Raw genomic sequence first — 8747 nt, 5'->3', positions numbered from 1 at the left:
CTGGGGGGCGGGAGCAGTGACTCAGAGGTGAAGAGCACTGGCTGCTCTTTCCAGAGGTCCTGAGTTCAATTCCCAGCGACCACATGGTGGCTCACAGCCATCTGTAATGAGATCTGATGCCCTCTTCTGACCTGCGGACAGAACACTGTATACATAATAAATAAATATGTCTAAAAAAAATAAATAATAGCCGAGGAATGCAGGCACAGCACAAAGCGTTTGTTTGCTGTGGCTTTAACTTTTCTGGGCTCTTGAAATGTTTCTCCGTAAGAGATGGGTGTAGGTTGGGTCAAGCAGGAGCTTATACCAGTCAATGGAGCACATACCAGTGTAGGCTGTGCTTGTGACTGGTGAGCTAGTTCTGCAGCCCACTTCTGAGCCACAAATCACCAACACCCGGCAGTGACTGCCCCCTAACCCCAGGGGTAATTGTTGCTTTCAGTGTAGCAACTTCCCTTACCGGGCCCCCTGGGGTTCGATCCCCTGCACCACAGAAACTGGGCAAGGTGACACCAGGCTGTTGCCTCAGCACCTAGGATCAGAAGTTCAAGGTCATTTTCGGCTCTGGAGGGAGTGTGGTTGACCCTACCCTGCCCAGCCCCACTCAAAAAGTCAAGTTGCTTTCAGGCTTGCTTGCTTCTGAACTTTCTAAACTGAAATCAGCTTTTCTCTAAGACTTTCTGGAATGTACCACGATTAATCCCGTCTCCTCTCAGCGGCTCCCGTTTTCCTACCCCCAGGCTGCCATTAAACTCCTCACCCACTTGGGCTGTGCTGAAAAGCTTCCCAGGCTGTGCCTTCCACCTTTCCTTCTGGTGTTGCCCAGAAGAACGGGAGAACACAGATCCTCCTCTGTACCCTAAAGGTGAGTGTCTGCTCACGAGAAGCCTCCTCAGGGGGTGCCTGCTGCCAAGCCTGATAACCTGGGTCGAACTCTGGAACCCACGCGGTGGGAAGAGACAACCAACTCCATGCAATAAGGAAATAATTACACAGAAATTAATTAATTAAAAGTAAAAAAAAGAAGCACTTTAACTTACAAGTTTAATAGTTAGAAAGGATGTGATTTTGACGCACTGTAAATAGGAACCCTGCGAAATAAAACAATTAGGTCTTTTAGGTTTTTTATTTTTTGAAATTCTGTTTCACTGCACTCCGTGTGTTCCTTCCAGTTTATAAGGAAACGAAGCAGGTAATTTCGTCCAATATGTAAAGCACGATTAAATCTAATGGCTAATAGATAATAAATATGTATCTTTATATATACATGTATGTGCATAACACACACACACACACGAGGCAAAGGGTCCTGAACATGTTAGCTAAGTGTTTCCCTACTGAGTTATGTTCCCAGAACCCCTTATTTAAATTATCATTGAAGCTGACCTTAAACTCCAGATCCTTTTGCCTCTACTTTCTCAGTGGCCTTGAACTTGCTACAAAGTTGCTGGGATGACAGGGAGACGCTGCCATCCCCAGCTCCATAAATACACGTTTGCCTCCTCTTGCACAGTTAGATCTTACTGCTCTTCAAGTTGTAACTGTTTTAAAAACTGTCCAGTGGCTGGGCAGTGGTGGCGCACACCTTTAATCCTAGCACCTGGGAGGCAGAGGCAGGTGGATCTCTGTGAGTTTGAGGCCAGCCTGTCTACAAGAGCTAGTTCCACGCCCCCAAAAAAGCGACGGAGAAACCTTTTCTTGAAAGAAAAAAAAAATCTGTCCAGTGAAGTGCAAAATCCCTGGCAGCAAAGGTTTGGATGCGAGAGGTCTCCACAGGCTCAAGCATCAAAGGATAGTTCCAACTAGTGGTGGTTTTTAAAGATTTAGTGTGTGTGTGTGGTGGGAGGGAGGCAGGATAGGGAGAGGGGGAGAGAGAAGGAGAGAAAGAGAGGTGGGCAGGAGGAGAGAGAGGATATGTAGGTACCTACAGAGGCCAGACGATTGTACTGGACCTCATGGATCTAGACAGTTGTGAGCAGTTGGATGTGGGTGCTTGGAACAGAACCTGGATCCTCTGCAAGAGCAGCAAGTGCTCCTAACTGCTAAGCCATCTCTCTAGCTGAAGGGCTGTCATTTTCTGATGTGCTGGGAGCTTTGACTGGTGGGCCCAGCTGAAGGAAATAGGTCATCCAACCCCTATGGCTGTCCTTCAGTGGTCGCCACCTTGACTAATAACACCCCATCCTGCAGAGAAGTTCCTTAAGCCAGAAGGTAAACAATTCAAAATAGCTTCAGGAAGTTGCTAAAACTGACCAGACTCACTAGATTCCTCCCCGCCAGACGATATAAACAATAAAGACTGTTTGTCCATTAGGGATTTTCCTCAGATCCCAGCCCCAACCCCCCACTCCCACTCCCCCATCCCCCTCACTCCGCTCTGCTCTGCTGTTGCTGCTGCTGCATCTGCGTCACCAACCTCACAGCAACCAAACAAGTTGTGCCCAGATGTAAGACTTGAAACTCCAAGTCAAGAGGAATCTTTCCCTTTAAGACATTCACAGTGGTGGTGGTGGTGGTGGTGGTGGTGGTGGTGGTGGTGGTGGTGGTGGTGGTGGCAGCAGCGGTGGTGGTGAAAGCAGGCTCTGTGAGTTCGAGGCCAGCCTGTCCTAAATCAATCAGGATAGTTCTCCTCTCTTGGAAAACAGGGAAAAGAAAGAAAGGAAGAAAAGAAGAAAGAAAGAAAGAAAGAAAGAAAGAAAGAAAGAAAGAAAGAACCCACAAAAACAAAAACAAACAAGCAAACAACCTGCATAGCAAGTTCAAAGCCAACCTAAGCTACATGAGACCCTGTCTCAAAAAGTAAGCAAATGAAAAGAATCTCATTGAAACCAAATAATAATAATAATAATAATAATAATAAGAAGAAGAAGAAGAAGAAGAAGAAGAAGAAGAAGAAGAAGCAGCCAATTAGGACCTCCCATCATCATTGTCATCATCATTGTCATCATCGTCATCATCATTGTCATCATCATCGTCATCATCATCAGGCATTTAGTGCTGCTCCAGCCTTGGCCAGAGAAACTTCTGTCTACAGTGGTTAATGCAGACTTAGAACTGGTAAAAGTGCTGAGAATAAGGGTCCGTTGCCTGCTCAGTTCTAAACGGGACATCTCTGTCCCTCTTCCAAGGCTCAGGGAACTTTATGAGAGAGGGTTGGAAGAGTCTAAGAGCTGGAGGATGGGGAGAGCCGTGAACCGCTGTCTTCTGGATATACACGGCCATGGGACTACACTCATGAACTCATTCACAGCGGCTACCCACATAGGATGGGACCCGTCAACTTCCCATGATGGGTGAGGGAGGGGCTGTGAGACCCCACCCCTCCTTAGGAGCTGCTGGCAGTTACTAGTTGTATTGTCTAGGGGGAGGGTCGTTTTCTTCAGTAGCGTAGCCAATGATAGTTGCCTGTGTTGCAGTGACCCACCCACGCCTTGCTCACGCCAGCCACCGTGACCAAATTCAGTCGGTAAACAACACAAAGGCATAAAGTAGGAAGGGGCCTCGCTCAGCAGGAATGGTAGAGAGAGGAGAGAGCGGCGGGAAGTGCAGAGGACCCAAATACATGTACAGAATTGTGAAAGAATTCTAAAACAATTAAAAACCATTCATTGATCACCCGGCTATAGTTCTCTGCAACGGAAAATGCGCCTAGTATGAATTTATAATTTATCTTGACTTCCTATGCCCTCATTTCTCTAAATACTGAAATTGTTTTTAATGACTGGTCTAATGATAACTTCATCAGCTCTTCCGTGTCATCGAAAACTGCTCACCTTGCTGATTTATGAGGCTACGGCCACCATCCACTCTTCCACCCTTGACATTGGTGTCCTACTGTGTCCGTGTGTGACAGGCTGGACTTTCTACGTCCATTGTGATGTGTCAAAGAAAAGGCTTCCTATGGAGAAGGAAAAGGAGGGCAAAGAGACTTGCGACTAGGAAGGGGTTAGAGAAATAGAGGAGGGACAGACACCTTGAAAGCCATCATTTCTGGAGATTCCTCAGAAAGACATTGCGTCCAACGGTGTTGGTACCCACTGCATGGAACACCTACCCACTAAGATTGGAGGGTAACATATTCTCTGGTTCACATGTTTCCAGCTTGGTCTCTAGCTCCTTGGACTGCTTTGGAATGTTCTGGAAGGGTTAGAAGGCAGTGCCTTATTGGAGGAAGTTGGTCAGGGGTGTGTCTTTGGAGAGCTAGATCTTGTCCACTCACTGCCTTTGCCCGTCCTTTCTTTGCTTGCTGTCTCTCTCCTCAGGCGAGTAGCTTCGGTCAAGTGTTCGATCACTCCTGTGACTCTCCTGGATCCACAGTCAGCAGAGCCCAGGACTGCGAAATGACCTCTGAACCTGTGAGCCAAGATAGAAACCAAAACCAAAACCAAAGTAAAACAAAACCCGTCCCCTGAAGGCACTTTTCTCAGTTATGGCTCATGGTGACAAAAAATAACGTCACATAATACAGAAAGGTAGAGTCGCCATGTGGCCGGAGATGCAAGTGTTTGACTTCGCAGTATAGTGCCAAATTATTTTCTCATGTAATTGGGCAAACCTGCACACACGCTTCTCCCCTGTGTGTGAGAGGGGGTTTAAGGGTCTGCATCATTGATGAAGTCTACCAGTATTGCCAGACTTCTAAATCCTTGCCAGTTTGAAACACGTAAAATATCGCATTGCAAACTTTGCTTGGATTTCTCTGGTTATAAAGGATATAAAATTATGCACTAATTAATATTCTTATCGGCCATGTTTCCTCCTCTGTTAACACCTCTGTTAACTGACATTCTTAATGTTAGTTTCTTACAACAGTTTCTTCTAGTTTGAAGCTTAAAAAAAATGTTGTCAGAGGCCAGGCTTGATGGCTCACACCTGTAATCCTACCCCTCTAAGGCTGACACAGGAGGATTCTGGACTGTTCGGGACCAGCCTGGGCTATATAGCAACCTTGAGGTCAACCCCTCCCAAAAGAGAGTAGTCTCATAAATGACGTTTAAAGTCCTTTGCCTAGAGCCAGACATGGTGGCAAATGCCCTTGGTCCCACACTCAGGAAGCCGAGGCAGGTTGATCTCTGTGAGTTCAAGGCCAATCTTGTCTACATAGAGAGTTCTAGAACAGCCAGAGCTGTATAATAGAGAGGCCCTTAAAAAGACAAAAAGAAAGAAAGAGAAAGAAAGGAGGAAAAGAAGGAAGAAAGAAGTTAAGAAAGAAATCCTTTACCCTGGAAAATATACTCATCCACATCATCCACATTTTCTTTTTTTCTTTTTTTCTTTCTTTTTTTTTTTTTTTTTTTTTTTGGTTTTTCGAGACAGGGTTTCTCTGTGTTTTTTTAAAATTATTTATTTATTATGTATACAATATTCTATATGTGTGTATGTCTGAAGGCCAGAAGAGGGCGCCAGATCTCATTACAGATGGTTGTGAGCCACCATGTGGTTGCTGGGAATTGAACTCAGGACCTTTGGAAGAGCAGGCAATGCTCTTAACCACTGAGCCATCTCTCCAGCCCTCTCTGTGGTTTTGGAGCCTGTCCTGGAACTAGCTCTTGTAGATCAGGCTGGTCTCGAACTCACAGAGATCTGCCTGCCTCTGCCTCCCAAGTGCTGGGATTAAAGGTGTGCGCCACCACCACCCGGCTCATCCACATTTTCTTGCAAAGTTATTTTTAAATGTTTATATTAGTATTTGTGATTTATTTGTTAATCATGCATTAATATCTATAATTTACTAATTTCTTTGCCTGCACGTTTGTTTGTAGTGTGTGTGGAAGTGATATGTTTCCTCTCCCTTTCCTCTGTCATAAAGCAGGTGTCCACATCTGTACCTAGGACGTTGTCCTCGGTGTCCCCTCTCACTGCGTTGTTCAGTGTGACTCCCTTATGCTGGTCCTTCTTGCCACTGTCCTCTTCACATGGTCGAAGATAGTTGTAACCCCAATTATTCAAATATCCTGATGACATATTGATTAGAATCATATCAAATTTTTGCAAATTTTTTCGTTCAGATTTATTCTCTGTGTGTTTTGACTGCATCATATATGTCTGTGCGCCATGTGCATGTGTGGTGAATGCAGAGGCCAGAGGGCATCGGGTCCCTTGGAGCTGGAGTCACAGGGTCCTCTGAAGGAGCAGAAAGTGCTCTTAACCACTAAGCCATCTCTCTAGCTGCACAGCCTTGTTTTAAATGCATCTTTCTGTTTTAAAAAATATTTCTTTCATGTTTAAGATTATAATCACATCATTCCCCCTCCCTCCTTTCCCCTCTTCAAACCCTCTCATATACCTCTCTCTTCTCTCTTTCAAATCCATGGCCTCTTTTTAAACTGTTGTTACATGCATATATGGGTGTGTATACACACACATTACTAAATACAACCTACTCAGTCAATATGTTGCTACAAGCATACAATGGACATTTTCAGGGCTGACCACGCTGGCCCTGAAAATTGCGTCTTCATCATTTGTCTTTTACATATTTTCCTGTCTTACAGCTGTGGCGAGGATCTTTAAGTGCAACGGTAAAGCTGCTTTTCCTGCTTTTGCTTTGGATAGCACTATCCACAGCTCTTGCCTAACAAATATACAGCAAGCTGAGACACAAATGTTTGTCCGACTTCTCCCACAGGGGTCCCTCTGTCCTTCCCTCCCTGCTGCCTCTAGGACCTCAAAGATTCTCCGGCTAACGGTTGTTGCCCCGAGGATCTTTATTCTGAGTAGGTGGATTCTCCAGCTGTGTTTGGGCACCCATCTAATGTGCTCTTTAGTGTCTGTGTGTGGCTATGAATTTAGTTCATTTTAATTTGTGCCTTTTGAAGTCTGAACAATTTATTTATTTATTGGCAAATAAAGACTCGCTCAGCTGCCCTAAATCTTTCAGTGACTTCCTGTATCATTTGACGTTAAAGTCACAAGCATTGTCTCCAAGGTCGAGTTCCTGGCTGTCATTGTGAGCCCTGGGTACCATCCTCCTTTTCTGGACTGTACTTCAGGATGGAAAACCCTTCTCCCAGATTTGTGAACTTCCTATACCCTCTCCTCCTGCAATGGCCACACCCCCCACTCCCTCTTACCTCTGCCTTATTGTCCTTCCTGTCACTCGGGTCTTCATGACACATGCCATTTGCTCATCTGTGTATGTTGTCCTCACTCCATACAGGGCCTGCCTCATCCCCAAGACCAGAGCAGTGACTAGCAAGTACGAGATGTCCAGCAAATGCCCCTGGACTAGCGATTTCATTCCTCGCCTCCCGTGAGTCCTCTGTCCATCTCTTTCCCTGAGCATTCCTTCGTTTTTTCTTTATGGTCTTTCTATGAACAAACGCTAGCACATCTGCTAATATCCCCAACAAGTGTTTCCCCAGTTGTTCTTCCGCTTTCATCGCTTTATGAATTCTTAATGAACAGAAGCTTCAGTTTCCAGGTGGACGGCTTTTCATCTCATCTTTTCCGGCGCCCCCACTCTGGCGGATGATGACTAAGCTAATCCTGGGCATGTGTTTGGAGGGGGGTCCTTTTAGATGGCCGCACTCTTTAATCCATCTGTAATTGATATGTGGCCGGCAAAGGAGTGTGAGCTTTTCTGTCCCTTTCCCAATTAGCCAGTTTTCCAAATCACAGATTTCTCCCTCTTCCACAAGCTATCAGAGACGCCGCTTTCGTACAGGTGAGAGGCTACTCCTGAGTATTATCAGGGGTCCGCTGTGTTGGTTGCTGGTTGTTTGATCAATTGAGACATGTCTCACTGTGTATCTCTGGCTCATCTGAACTTTGTTATAAAGACCAGGCTGGCCTCAAACTGAGATCTGCCTGCCTCTGCCTCCTGTACCAGGATTAAAGAGTCGCCATGCCTGACCTACTTAGCCTGACTAGATTTAAATCATAGGTCAACCAATGGCCAGCCTGATATGACGCAGATAAGAACGCGGAAATGCTATTTTGGTTTTTACGACATGTACTTATTGATTTTGTGTGGATGTGCGTGGGAGGGGTGCCCATGGCACAGCACCTGTGTGTGGAAGTCAGAGGTCAACTTGTGAGAGTTGGTTCTCTCCTTCTGCCGTGTGGACTCTGGGAATTGAACTCAGGTCTTTAGGCTTGGCAGCAGGCACCTTGACCTGCTGAGCCATCATGCTGGCTCACAATTGTCATATTATAGGACCCCAAATCATCAAGAACATTAACTTTGGGTCGTTAAATGTAATGCCCCCTCTTAAGATTTTGTTAGGATTCCACTAATTAGTTAAGTGTCGCAAGTCCAGGAGAGTGGCTGTCGCCCTCAGGTCAGCAGTTGTTCTGAGGAAGCAAGCACCGTCCTCTCTAAAAACTCCCGTCTCTGCTTATTCATCCAGGTTCAGTCAAGTCTCAGGGGGCCACTGGGACTCTGACATGCTCATAGTGCCCATCCAAGCACACTTGAGTTCTCTGTGCCTGCAGCCTCCTCAGAGTGCCCAACACAGTTGGAGTCCTCAGCCTGTGAGGCTGAAAGAGGAGGAACAGATCCCAGCCTGAGCTGAGCTGAGAGAGTGGGACCCGGGGGCAAAGGGCTGCTCTGACTAAATCAGGTCTCAGGACACAGAGCCCCCCCCTCCCCAAGCAGAAATCAACCCAGGGAGGAACTCTTCAGAAAGTGAATTCCTGCTGCTGCTGGTTTGGGATCAATAGGGCCCTGGCAGGCTGCAGGCTTGGTAGACTGAATTACCTGCACAGTGCTGATCTCCAAGTTGGACTGGAAGGCCATCCATCTG

The sequence above is a fragment of the Chionomys nivalis genome, chromosome 2 (genome assembly GCF_950005125.1).
Source record: "Chionomys nivalis chromosome 2, mChiNiv1.1, whole genome shotgun sequence".
NCBI lineage: Eukaryota > Metazoa > Chordata > Mammalia > Rodentia > Cricetidae > Chionomys > Chionomys nivalis.
The sequence above is the reverse complement of the archived record's forward strand: the minus strand, read 5'-3'. Positions refer to the sequence as shown.